At 44.7% G+C, this 14,614-nt stretch overlaps 1 non-coding gene across 1 annotated transcript; it reads left to right on the top strand.

Moving 5' to 3' along the window:
• Window positions 1-13,595: 13,595 nt before the first annotated feature.
• On the top strand, window positions 13,596-13,699 carry LOC112426037 (small nucleolar RNA U13). Its single transcript, XR_003017291.1, has one exon. It is a non-coding gene; the product is annotated as a small nucleolar RNA U13 (small nucleolar RNA).
• Window positions 13,700-14,614: the final 915 nt, after the last annotated feature.

Below are 14,614 nucleotides of genomic sequence, written 5' to 3'. Positions count from 1 at the left end.
CGTCCTTCAATAGATGAATAGACAAACTGTGGTATCCATGCAACAGAATACTACTCAGTGATTAAGAAGAAATGCACTATCAAAACGTGCCAAGAAATAGATGAATCTTAAGTACATATTGCTAAGTAAAAGATGCCACCCTGAAAAGGCTGGATACCATGTGATTACACTTATATGAAATTCTGGAAAATGCAAAACTATAAAGACAGTAAACAAATGTATGGTTGCCCGCAGACTGGGGAGAAAGAAAAGTTGAATAGGTGAAGTGTGTGGGAGTGAGTATTTTAGTGCAGTAAAACTATTCTATATAATACTGCAATGGTGGATACATAACACTATATATTTGTCAAAATTCATAGAACTTTACTACACAAGGAATTAACCTTAATGTAAGCAATTTTTTAAAAAATCATATAGGGGAATCCCAGGATGGAATGCACAATGTAACAAACCAATGTAACTCTATTACATATGTAGGAAACAACACAACTGAAGAGGTAGAGGGAAAGGATGTGTATTAGTTCATTCTCACACTGCTACAAAGAAATACCCAAGACTGGGTAATTTATGAAGAAAAGAGGTTTAATTGGCTTATGGTTCTGCAGGCTGCTCAGGAAGCGTAGCAGCTTCTGCTTCTGGGGCGGCCTCAGAGAACTTACAGTCATGGTGGAAGGCAAAGGGGAAGCAAGACACTTCACATGGCTGGCACAGGACAAAGTTTGGGGGAAAGTGCCATATACTTTTAAGCAACCAGATCTCCCAAGAACTCACTCACTATCATGAAAACAGCACCAAGGAGGATGGTATTAAACCATGCATGAGAACCCGCCCCCATGTTTCAATCACCTCCCACCAAGCCTCACCTCCAACATTGGGTATTACAATTTAACATGAGAGTGACATGGGGACATAGATCCAAACCACATCAGGTACTGACCTAAGTAACTTTGGAAATGACCAGTCTATGAGATTAAAGGCAAATGGAACTGTATATAAGACTGTACTTTGGTTGATAATGTAGATTTACATGGGGGTACAGGTAAACAATTGTGAAACCACTATACCTGTATTCTGGAATTGAACAATGAAGAAAATGGATGACAGGCCAGACACAGTGGCTCACATCTATAAGCCCAGAGCTTTGGGAGGCCGAGTTGGGATAATTGCTTGAGGCCAGGAGTTCAAGACCAGCCTGGGCAACATAATGAGATTTCGTCTCTGCAAAACATTTTAAACCTAGCCAGACATGGTGGCACACACCTGTAGACCTAGCTACTCAAGAGGCTGAGGCAGGAGGATTGTTTGAGCCCAGGAGTTGGAGGTTACAGTGAACTATAATCACACCACTGCACTTCAGCCTGGACAACAGAGAAGGACCCTCTCTCTAAAAAAGAGAAAGAAATGGATGGCAGATGGTGGAAGCCAGAATTCTCACTATTGAAGCAGCAGTTTACAGATAAGCAAGGGGACGTGGCCAGAATGATTCATGTGGTAATGGGTTAGAGCTAAAGACATCAGTATGAACTCATAATTAGCTTAATATAGGTAGAGATTATTATATATAGAAATATTTCTAAATTTGTAACCGCCTGATGGGTTCTCCTTGCCCACTGCCTAGACAGAGCCAATTTATCAAGACAGGAGAATTGAAATATAGAAAGAGTTTAATTCATGCAGTGCTGGCTGTACAGGAGACTGGAGTGTTATTGTAACGCAAATCAGTCTCCCAAAAAACTCAGAGACGGGGGTTTTTAAGGACAATTTGGTGGGTAGGGGGCAGTGCGTTGGGACTGCTGATTGGTTGGGTCGAAGCCGTCCTCTCTCACTGAGTCAGTTCCTGAGTGGGGGCCACAAGACCGGATGAGTCAGTTTATCCATCTGGGTGGCGTCAGCGTATCCGTCAAGTGCAGGGTCTGCAAAATATCTCAAGCACTGATCTTAGGTTTTAGAATAGTAATGTTATCCCCAGGAGCAATTTGGGGAGGATCAGAATGTCTTAGCCTCTAGCTACATGACTCCTAAAGCATAATTTCTAATCTTGTGGCTAATTTGTTAGTCCTGCAAAGCCAGTCTAGTCCTCAGGTAGGAAGCGGGTTTGTTCTGAAAAGGGCTGTTACTGTCTTTGTTTCAAACTTAAACTATAAACTAAAGTTCCTCCCAAAGTTAGTTCAGCCTATGCCCGGGAATGAACAAGGGCAGCTCGGAGGTTAGAAGCAAGATGGAGTTGGTTAGGTCAAATCTCTTACACTTGTCATAATTTTCTCAGAATTTTGCAATGGCAGTTTGAATGTCTATAAATACATGGCGTGTATATACACATATATATCTGTAAACCAAAAAATATCTGAGACATGTCTCAATCGGTTTAGAAGTTTATTTTGCCACGGATAAGGACACGCATCCGGGAGACTGGGTCTGTGATTTTCTCCAAAGATAATTTTGAAGGCTGTAATATTTAAAGGGAAAAGGGCAGATAGTGGAGAAAGAGGAAGAAATTTTTAAAGGTGTAGGTATATAGGAGACAAAGGGTTGCATTCTTTTGAGCTTTTGATCAGCCTTTCACCAAATACAAAATTTACAGGTCGGGGGCAAGGTAGAGATCTGGCTCTGTGAATCTGCATTTTTACCTATGGCAAAATAAACAATAGGGCCGAAGAAGCAATCAGATAGGCATTTGGTGAGCAGAGGGATGACTTTGAGCTCTGTCCTTTGTCCCATGCTTGTAAAGATGAGCTATCAACTTACATTGCCAGGGTGAAATTCAACAGAATAAAACAGGAGGCATGTTTGCCTGACGCAGTTCCCCGTTTGACTTTTTCCTTTGGCTTAGTGATCTGGGAGTCCCAAGATTTATTTTCCTTTCACATATCTCTTTGCTCCGTCAGCTAAGACGGCCAAGAAGTAATGACACACCTGCAGCCACAAGCACACCTAATACCCAGATCTTTTGTCTCTAATGCCATTCTCCAATAAAAGGAACCAAGGGTCCTTGCAGAAATGGCTGAATCTCAGACTAGAGCAGGAAATATACAAGATAGGACTGTGTTGGAGGAAAAACCGGGTTCTTGTCACAAGATCAGGAAAGAATAGGCTCGCAGACAGTTTGATGGGTGAGGGAGAATGTAATTTATTGGGTGACAAGGAAAAAGTGAGAACAACACAGCAAAGTGAGATGAAGTCCTGCTAACAGGCTGACTCTCCACCTCACCCACTGAATCTCAGGTTACCACATAGGAACAGGAGGGGCCAGGCTCCTCCCCGCTGCAAACAGAGCAAACTTCCCTGGCTCCACCCCATTCTTCCAGTGCTCAGGCCAGTTGGAGATTCTCCGGGGTCTCCTTTATACTTGGCTGTCTCAACTGGAGCATCTTATAGTGCCTGAAATCAAGAAAGTGCTCAAAAAAGTACAGAAAAATGTTAAAACTCCACAAGGATGTGGACGTATCAAAGGTATACAGGAGCTAGGTGAAAGAGTTCTCTGTGCCTAAAGATAGAACGATTTGAGCAACAATATTAAGTAGTATTAGATTATAACACAAAACACAAAATTAGTATCCACAAGTCTCTAATGGTATAAATAAGTGACTGAATAAATAAATAAATGGGAAGAAGAGACAAGTCTCCCGTGCAGAATTCCAATAATACACGTACACATTCTGCCCAGAACCCCAGTTCTACAAAATACCTGACCAGTGCTTCTCAAAATTGTCAAGATCAACAAAAACAAGTGATACAGGAGGTAGAAAGAAATTATTTAGGCAGATAGTAGGGCAAAAGAGTCCTCGGCAGAGCTTCCCTTCTAACAAAAAGCAGCCCAAGAAATTATTTTTTTTGTAACAAACAGCAGCCTGAAAAATCGAGCGGCAAACACAAATAAGCAAGCTGGATGCCAGCATTCACAGGAGAATGCCAGCAGCTGTGCCAGTAGAAAACAGCTACCTGGGAGCCAGGAGGGTCCAACATGGAGGCTCCATCTTCCATTTGTTACCATGTATACAGTAATAAAAAAAAAAAAAATGGCGCAGCTCAGGCAGAGAACCTACCTGCGTAATAAAAGATTAGAGTGGAGGCTACCAGATATTCACGTCCTATGCAGATGGCACACCTGGTCTAACCAGTCTTCCTCCTTACCGGCTCATCTATAAAACCCCCTGCATTTCACCACAGATCCAGCAACCCATTTTCCAGGACCCCACTCAGCAGCAGAGAGCGCTTTCTTTCGCTTATTAAACCTCTGCTCTCAACCTCACTCTTTGTGTGTCGGTGCCCTCCTTCTCCATGGACATGAGACGATGAACCTCGGGTGCTACTCCAGACAATGAGGCCATTTCAAAAGGAAAATCTGAGAAACTGTCACAGCCAAGAAGAGCCTAAGAGGATATGATGACTAAAAGTAATATGGTATTCTGGGTGAGACCGTGGAACAGAAAAAGAACATTAGGTAAAGATGAAGGAAATACGAATAAAGTATGAATTTTAGTTAATAACGATATATAGATATTGCTTCGCTAATTGTGACAGATGTGCCATACGAATGTAAGATGTTAATTATGGAGGAAGCTTGGAGTAGGATATATAGGAACTCTGTACTATATTTGTAATTTTTCTGTAAATGTAAAACTCTTCTAAAATAAATGTGTATTTTTTCAAAGTAAGCTAGGTTAGAAAAGTTGCTCATTAGCCAGGAAATCTGCCTTTTGTGGAAAAATTATTACTTAACTATTACTGTATACCAAACAATTAAAAATCTATTCCTAAATCCTAGCCCTGTTCACAAAATTATAGCACAGCTGAATAGATAGGCCAAACCTTCTATTAACAATGCACTATTTAACATTTGCTAATTTGGAAAAGCTGGGAAAGAAAGTGCATACTTTAAGTGAAAATAAGACATTCACTAAAAGGTCTTAGCCAAAAAAAAGAATTAAAATATTTAAAATACAGATGTAATTATAGTATAGAGTGCTATGTATATTTGTTCATCAGAATTAAATAAGGTTTTAGGTGTTGCAGATAGCAAGGAAGAGTGATTAATGAGTCAATGAGAAGTACTCAGTATAAACTGTATTATTAAGAGTTTTGGCCAGACACAGTGGCTCATGCCTGTAATCCCAGCACTTTGGGAGACCGAGGCGGGCAGATCATGAGGTCAAGAGATCGAGAACATCCTGGCCAACATGGTGAAACCCTGTCTCTACTAAAAATACAAAAATTAGCTGGGCATGGTGGCGTGCACCTATGGTCCCACCTACTCGGGAGGCTGAGGCATGAGAATCACTTGAACCTGAGAGGCAGAGATTGCAGTGAGCCAAGATCGTGCCACTGCACTCCAGCCTGGGCAACAGAGGAAGACTCTGTCTCAAAAAAAAAAAAAAAAGTTTTTTCATGATTTTTAAATCAAGTGAAAGGATGTATGTATATTTTACAGCAAAGACCCAGACTTGGCCACCCTTTGCCTTCCCTGGCATATGTAAACAAGACCAAATTGCCTACTTCAGCTATAGTGACATGCGCAACACTCTGACACTCCTACCTGATATTCCTGCTTAGACTATGAGACACTGCTTGGCCTTCTGTTTTAACATTGCCCTGTGCAAATTTATTATAGGCTAGATCTTGGGTGGGACTGAAGCGTTGCAATGATGCTGTACTGCGATGGTCATCCTGTGGGAATAACTTTTAAGTGATGCCTATATGTAAGGAGGTCTTTCAAAACCAAAACATTGGCCAGGTGCGATGGCTCACGCCTGTAATCCCAGTACCTTGGGAGGCCAAGGCGGGCAGATCACCTGAGGAAGAGGTTGCAGTGAGCCGAGATCACATCACTGCACTCCAGCCTGGGCAACAAAGTGAGACTATATCTCAAAAAAAAAAAAAAAAAAGTTTTCTATAGAGAATAGTTTGGTGGTCAAGTCCACTTAAGTGTAAATGGTTGACTGTAGTACTACATACTGATCCTAGACAATAGGGAAGTCACATCATTTTCTAGGTTAAAACAAGGCCCCTGGAGGGCATAGTCCTATTAGAACCACGCACTATAAGTGAATGGTATTGACCCTACTGACTGCAGAACTGAACAAGAGAGAACCAGCCTTGCCCAAGCTACAGATTGGTGCTATTTCATCTGAAAAACTAGGAAAAGGAAACTGAGCTCCTGCTCTAGAAGAGAGGAGAAGGAGAACAGGTCAGAATGACCCCATAGTTGCCTGGGATACCAAGGTTGCCCAAGTGTCCTCCTCACAGTTTTTGAAAGAAAAATGCATGGAGTTTATGTCAACCATGACTAGGTAAATAGCTTTTGAAAAGGCAGGCAGGACATCGATGCGCTCAAGGAGGCAACCAGCGATACAGGGAGGCACCAACCATGGAGAAGGGGTACACCACTGGCCGGCTAGATGAGAATGCATCCTCGCAAAGTTAGAGGGAGCTGTTGGGAAGTAGCCACGTGGTGGTTACCTGTGGCAAAAGAACACCCAGGATGCTTAGGTCTTACAAAGACTCTAGCTCATGTGTTTTCTTTGTGAGTTGGCTCTTATGTCCTAAACCATCCATAAGTATACAGCTTCTCCTCACCACAAAACTTGCATGTCTGCTGTTTCCAAGTTCAAGGAGTCATATGACTCTCACACAAGCCATCCAAAAGCTGCTTCAAACTGCAAATGACTTTGAGTTCAGGGAGGCAAGGATCCTTGCCACTAATTTCCCCAAACCATAGCAAGAGCATTAGGTACCAGTTATGATCCACCACCTTAATAGGAGTGTCCTTTTAGAAGATATCCTTTTAAGCCAAAGTTCTGTAAGAAGCAGGCAAAGGGCAGAATCTTTGGGGAGCATGTTGAATACAGCACAAATGTCACCAGCAATCCAGGAATTCTCTGCAGCTGTTCAGCCTTTACAGACATGGATCCTCTTGGATATTTCTAGGTCGGAATTAGCACCCATGATCCATACAATCCCTTACATTTAGCTGACATTCTTCCTGCCCTTTCTGAGAAAGTGTTTGACCTGCGAGTGTGGGACAGAAAGCCAAAGAGCTTCTTGATGTGTTAGTCCCCTAAATAGCTATGCTTTCTCTTTAGACTTGCAAAGTCACTGGGCTACACAGCAACGGTGGACCATAGTTGACCCTAATAAAGGAAATTACTGGACTAGGCTAAGCCTACCCCCTTAACTCTGATCCAAAAGTGCAAGGGATGACATTACCATTTCCATATCTACAGTAGTCCTCAGCTCACGGTGATGAAAAAGCACAGTGGAAAGAGGGCTGAGCTGAGATCAGAGCACTTGGCTTCCTACCATTGCTTCTAAACTTGTCACTCTGGGAAAGTCATCTGAACTCTCTGAGCCTTCATTCTTGCTCTCTTTAAAACAGGGGAAGGGGTGTATTTGCAGGGTGGAGCAGTGCCCTGGCTCCTCTAGCTTCACTCTCCATCTTTCGCAACCTATTTTCTGTCCTCAGAGGCTGACCTGTAGGAATGACATCACAGGGCTCTTTTGCCCTCTGGCTTCCAGTCTGCCATCGGGGAGTCCCAGGAAGAGATAAGGAGGGAATCCCAAGAGTGAGGGTGGGGTATTCATCTGCCCCCTGCTCTTTTCCTGCAGGATCTCCTGGGAGTAGCAATGTCCCTCTCCTGAAGTTCCTTGCTCTCTCGAAGCAGCCCTGTCTACCCAGTCCTCCCCTTTCAGCTTCTGGTAATGGGTCCCTTGCCAGGGCCCTTAGCCCAGGAGGGTAACAACTAGCCCTGGGTTATTATACCATCCTGTGTGGTTCCCTATTCCTGCCTTCGTGGATGGCTTAGTAAGTTTAGACCCTCCTTAAAGTCCCTGAGCTTGAGAATGCAAACTGTTTCCTGCTGCAACCATGACTAATACAATGAGCTAGATTTACGGAATGCTGAGTGTCTTCGGGGGCCTTCTTGGATTCCATTTGCACTTTGATTTGAATTTTATGCCTGCCAGATCTGATGGGAGATTGAAACCAGCTTCCATAGTTTCGATTATGAGTTTTTGGATTTTTCAAAATAGTTTTACTGTTCTCACTGACTGATGCTAACACAAGTCAACAAAATACATTTCCACTTGCAAATATACCTTATTAGAAAAATGTGACTTTGTTTTATACATCAGGATATCATCTAAACTTTATTGAAGAAAAAAGTGAAGGGGACTTTACTGCTTTAAAATGTTTGGCAACCGCAGGTGGATGACTTCTGGGATCCTTCCAAGATTCGAAGGCTCTAAAGCTCACACTTTGAGGACTTGGGCAATGCTTAGCCTCTCTCAACTGTGCTTCTGGGCAACAAAACGGGGGGTGACACCTCCTATAGGCAAAAGTATAGGAACAATTCTGGGCTTCCTCCCACAGACCATTCCCACTCTGCCCAAGGTGCCAGCCACTGGGGCTTGACACCTGGCAAAGGCGATGGGGTGTAACAGTGTCTCATCCTGCTCCCCTATTCCCTCAGCTGAGTGGTTCATTCTTCTCATCAAGATCTCTCTTATGTAAACCAAAAATAAAATTCTAAACCCCCCAACCATCTGAATGGACCCCTCCTCTCGGCCAAGGTCATTCCAAAATTAACCTGGAAAACTAGTTCAGGCCGTGATGGGAAGGGGAAGTTGGACACACCTCATGATACCCTCCCTTTTGGGATTACTAACAGAACAGACTCTTTAAGTCTGATAAGAAATATTTACACTCTATTCTCTCTGAAGCCTGCTCTACCTGGAGGCTTCATCTGGGTGATAAAACCTCAGTCTCCACAAACCCTTATCATAACCCAGGTATTTCTTTCTGTTGATTCTGGGTCTTTAGATAATAACTCCTTCAACCAATTGCCAATCAGAAAATCTTTGAATCTGCCTAAAATCTGGAAGCCTCGACCCTTCCCACTTCCAGTTGTCCCACCTTTCTAGATGAACCAATGTACATCTTACATGTATTGATTGATGCCTTATGTCTCCCCAAAATATATAAAAGTGAGTTGTAGCCCAGCCTCCTTGGGCACATGTTCTCAGGATCTCCTGAGGGCTGTGTCACAGGCCATTGGTCACTCATATTTGGTTCAGAATATATCTCTTCAAATATTTTACAGAGTTTGACTCTTTTTGTTGACATTTAATAACATAACATTACTCATAGCTGCCTGCCATTTCCTGATAGGCTACTATGTGCCAAGCACTGTGCTTAATGCTTTATATATGTGACTGGTAACTGAAAGTCTGGTACTTTCCCACGCTATGATGCCATGAGCCCAATTATGCTGACCAGCAGAAGGTCCAGCCCCTGTCCGTCTGATTCCCTTATATCCAGGACGAATCTGTTCACTCACCCATGGCAGGAGGAGATTTTCAGGCTGTCCTGCCTGCTTCAGTCTCCTTACACCAAAACTCAGTCAAAATGAAATGGGAGAGTTCCCTGACGCCCTTGCAGGATGTACCACAGGAGTGTGGCTTGTCTGTTCTGCCTCCACCACTGCTCAAACCCCTTACAGGATGGGGAGCATGCAAGTGGGCAGCTGCAGGAGCCAAGATGAGCACTTTTGAGTTCCAACCCCACAGTGGCATCTAGGGATGTGTGCCTGTGACTCTTGAAGCCCCAGTGGGCGTGCTACAGTGCTCTTTTAGCTCTGCCATCTGCAGATAGCTTAAGTGTTAACCAGCTCAGTGTCCACTTGGTACCCAGGTATCCACACACGTACCCAGGTTCTTGTCTGGTGTCCAGGAAGAATCAGGTCACACATGAACTCGAAGGATGGTGAATGCAAGGATTTTATTGGGTGATGGAGGTGGCACTCAGTGGGATGGATGAGGGCTGGAAAGGGGATGGAGTGGGAAGATGATCTTCCCCTGGAGTTCAGCTGTCCCATGGCCAGTCTCCTCACTGACCGTCCCAAGCCAAAATCCTCTTGACATTCAGATGTTCCTCCTCTTCTCTCCTTCTCTGGCGCGCCACTCTTCTGCTCCTCTGCTCTTCTGTCCATCTGTCTGTCTGCTCATCTGCTTGTGGAGCCTGGGGTTTGGGGTTTATCTGGGTACAGGATAGGGACGTGTCATGGGCCAAAAATGCAACATTTGGGTGCAAAAACAGGAATGCCTGTTCCCATTTAGTGCCACAGGTTTCCAGGCTTGGGGGTGGGGACTATGCCAGGGAACTGCCCTTTTCTGCCCAGTATTTCCCTGTCTCCTGTCCATATCAAAAAGAATTTCACTCTAAGCTATACAAGGACTTTTTTTAGGCAATTCCTATGAGCCACTTCCCCAAGGCCAAAGTCTGCCTTCAGGAAGGCTAGGTAGGGACAAGCAGAAAAAGGGACTGCCTCTCAAGGGACAAGGGCCACCTGATTCTTCTCTCTTCACTCACTCAAGGCCAAACGCACCCACCACCACAACCTCCAGAGCCCACTTCTTTCTACCCTGTTGGTAGTTTTATTTCAGGGCCCTCCTCACCCTGACCCTGCTCAGCATCCTCCTGAACCTTCCTGAAGACTGTTCTGAGCTTCAAATCTTAGGGACAAGAGGTTAGAGTCTTAGTCCCTTCTTTCTTAGAAGGTACAGAACTCCTCATACAAACTGTTGAAGGTTCACCCCAGTACTTTGCTTTCCAAAGCGTATGAGGTGGGAGGCCAATGAAGTGATTTCCCTCTCCAACTTAACCCCAGTAGTAACTCAAGTCTTCACCAAAGTGACATTTGTGGTCTCTACCAAAAGTAGCTGGCCAAGATTTTAACACCCAACTCACCAAGCACTGCTGAGTGTGCATACCTGGTTTACTCACCTCTATCATTCCCTGATTACAGCTGAGAAAATCAAGACTCAGAGAAATTAAGTAACTTGCCCAAGATCGCTCAGCTAGATTTTGAAACTAAGTTAATTGAATTTCACAGCCCAAGCTTGATCCAGGTGGTGGCTCCATTCTCTAAGCATCCCTTCTTTGTTTCTTTTAATGAGGTCACAACAGTTGAATAATCGTGATGATAGAGCTTCCAAGGCTGCGGCTTAGGGTAGCTCTGGCCCTACATCCTGAAAGAGGTTCATCTGCATCTTCTTTTTGTAGAATGAAAGAAGATGCAAACAATTATTCCTATTTCAAATTTCTGATATGAAAAGAAATCTCTGGAATAAATCCTGCTGCTCTGGTTTTAAATTAATCTTGTATTGTCAGGAGACCAGGAGTCTAAAATTGAGCACTTGGGGAGCCAGGGGTAATTTTTAGAATCACAGTGAATGACAGAGCAAACAGAGGCTCAAAGTCAGAGTCAGGCACATGTCTCTGATGAATGAGCTAGCAAAAAAATGTTGTTCTACTACAGTTCAAACTGCCAAAGTCAGACGAGGCTGTTTTTAGAATATATAAAAGTTCTGCTAAGTTCATCTCAAGTTCAGCATTGTAAACGAAGTGCTCCATCGGTGATACAATACAGAAGGAGGAGCTCCAAGCTTGGAGGCAGGAAAGTGGGCTTCAATCCCAGCCTGGCCTTGGGCACAGTATCTAACTTCTCTGAAGCTCAGAAGCCTCATCTATAAGACGGAGACAATGGTGCATATCTTGTTGTAAAGAGTCAAAGAGATAACATATCCCCAGCCCCAGAACAGTCCTGATACATGGAAGACACTAAGTATTCAACATTCAAATGAATGATGGGATAAAGCCCCCAATAATCAATCATAGACACATTCAGTGAGGGTTAGTTCCCTTTGCTCAGTCAAAGCCATGGGTGTGGTCAAGATCATCTAGGGGAGAATAAGGAATGAGAGGCAAAGGGGCCAAGAGGCACAGGTTGAGGCAAACCAGGAGACATCAGGAAGACTCAGGAGGAACTGGAAGGAGGTGGGTGGCAAGCAGGGGAAAGGAAGACAGGTGAGCCCAGAGAGAAGGGACTTATAAACAGGGAGGTGTCCACAGTTAGATACTGAAGATAAGCGCTGAAATATATCCAGATAAATCATGGATTAGGCAGTCACTGGGGACCCTGGTCAGGGTTTCAGCAGGAAACAGATGGTAGCTCCAAAGAGAGTTGGATGAGGAAACTGTACAACGCTCTGAGCAGACTCAGGACAAAGTGGCTGGGATGAAGTGCCCTGGGGTAGAAACAGCAGGAATCTACCACCACCTCTAGGCCTGAAGGAGTGAGCTAGGCAGGTTCTCCAAGCCCCATTAAGAACTGCATCCACAGGTGGCCATCAGTGGAGCTGGGGACTTCAGAAGAGGAGGCAGCCACTGCCAACCCTGCCCTTCAGGGAAGGGCAAGAAAGCAATACTGATGACTCTCTGCTCCCTCCCTCCCCTCACCTCCCCCAACCCTGCCATCTTCCACTAGAAGCCAGAAATCCAGGTAGCTGCTGTCTACAGAGGTTGGTTTCCTGGGGAACAGAGCATGGGGAGAAGGGTGAAGGTCAGCATAGCCAGCCCCCTGTGTGAGAGCAGGCAGTTTGAGTAGCAGGGTGGCTGAGATGGGTCGGGAGAAGGGACAGCAGGCCGTCTACTCATAGCGACTCCATGAACAGCTTGAATCCCTAGATACACGTCTGAAAAATAAAATATAACATAATGCCACTTCTTTTAAGATAGTCTACTATTCAGAATTCCCACAAAGTCTAACTGGCCTTCCCCCAACTGGTCCAAATTGAATTGTACTGCCTGCTGTCACATGGGGAGCTGCAAAGCCACACATTTCAAGACTGTCTAAAAACACCTCCATGGCTCTATCAGATGGCAGCTAGCCACAGCACTACTACTTTTAGAAACTGCAATTCCCAGATCTGAAAACGATTTGAGAAAGTCCTACGAAAATGGCTGTGTCTGCTCTGCTTCTCTGTCTGCGTCATCCTTGTGCAGAGAAAAGAACAATTTCAGCTCCTTTTGGGGATACAGATGTGCCCTGACCTACCTTCCCTCCTTGACTGGCCTGAGCTATCTTTGAAATTGGGTCTGCACCGGGGCCGGCGTGTCCTCAAAAGCCTGAGCGAACCGACCAGCCATTAAGGACTGAGGTATTTGGCTTTTGCTTTTCCAGCCCCTCCCATCAGGCCTGCCCACCACCTCTGTCCACACCCCTCCGACCCACACACACCTGCACACACACCTGCATGCACGTCTGCACACACACACACACACACACACACACACACACACACACAGAGATGCATTTCACAGCACAGTCTGCAGCCCTCTTCAATGTGGAAAGCATGAGTGCATCACTCCTCCTGGGGCAGGAGTCAAACCTCCAGGTGAAACTGGAGCTGCAACTTTTTTCCCTTCTGGATGCCACAGAGCAGAAAGCAGACTCTCAGAATCACAGATCCCAGTGCGGGAAGAAGCCTTACAGTGCCTGGGCACCCTGGTCAGTGCGTAAACCCTCCACAGCCACTGCCCAGCTCATGGCAGCAATTCTGACAACCTCTTTCTTGGTCCACTTTCCTCCAGAACTTGTGCTTTCTGAGACCTTCAGAATGTGAAGTGCAGTGCAGAGAAGGGGAGGGAAGCAGGTTCAGACTCATCGACTCATCCTCCCTCTCTTTAGGAATTCTACCAGTTAGCATATGGATTGAGCCATCTGGAAATGCTGTTATGCTTCAGTCAAAATGATGTCAAGATCCTCCTGTAGCTCCTAAGTGTGATGACTGGGTTTTCAGGCTCATATGTGAGATGTGCCTCCCTCAGATCTTGTTACGATGTTGGCACATTACCCATCTGATGTGAAAAAGAAGTGATGTTGAATGTTGGCATTCATATAATTCAATCTAAACCATAGAGAACCAATAGTCAAAGTACCATATTTATGAATGGGTTGGAAAATGCCCAATAATGTCACTAAGACAAGGCTGTCTGGGTAAACTGAACTAGAAAAGAAGTATAATTGAGGCCTAAGTGGAGTTTCCAGTTGCCTTTCCCTAGAATGGATGATGACCATGGTTGCCAAGCACCTTTCTCTGAGGCAGAGGGGGAATGGTGGTCCTCCCCAACCAAGGGAGGGCTCATCTAGGTGTGCCAGTTGGGGACACCAAAAGAGATGCTGTGAGGCAGGGAGGGAGAAGGGTTTCCCGTTTTCCTCATTATGAATCCTAAAAAGTGCCCCCCACACACACACATTGTCCTGCATTAGCTTATGGTGCAGACACATTGTCTTAGTCTATTTGTGCTGCTGTAACAAAATATCTGAGATTGGGTAATTTATAGAGAACAAAAATGTATTTTCTTACAGTCCTAGAGGCTGAGAAGTCCAAGATCAAGGCAACAGCATTCACTGTCTGGTGAGGGTCTTACACATCAGAAGGTGGAAGAGCAAAAAGGATGATCTCTCTCTGGAGGCTCATTTATAAGGGCATTAATCCACCCCAGAAGATCCCACCTCTTTGCAATCTTTGCACCACTACAATGTAGATTGTGTTTCAACATGAATTTTGGAGGGGATGTTAACATTTAACCATAGCACACATCAAAGTAAATCTGGAAGCACAACACGGTTGTGATGGTGAATTTTATGTGTCAACGTGACTGGGCCACAGGGTGCCCAGGTGAAATATGATTTTTGGCTGTGTCTGGGAGAGTGTTTCTGGATGAGATTAGCATTTGAACTGGTGGACTCAGTAAAGTACATGACCCTCCTTCATG

The sequence above is a fragment of the Macaca nemestrina genome, chromosome 16 (assembly GCF_043159975.1).
Source record: "Macaca nemestrina isolate mMacNem1 chromosome 16, mMacNem.hap1, whole genome shotgun sequence".
NCBI lineage: Eukaryota > Metazoa > Chordata > Mammalia > Primates > Cercopithecidae > Macaca > Macaca nemestrina.
The sequence above is the reverse complement of the archived record's forward strand: the minus strand, read 5'-3'. Positions and strand labels throughout refer to the sequence as shown.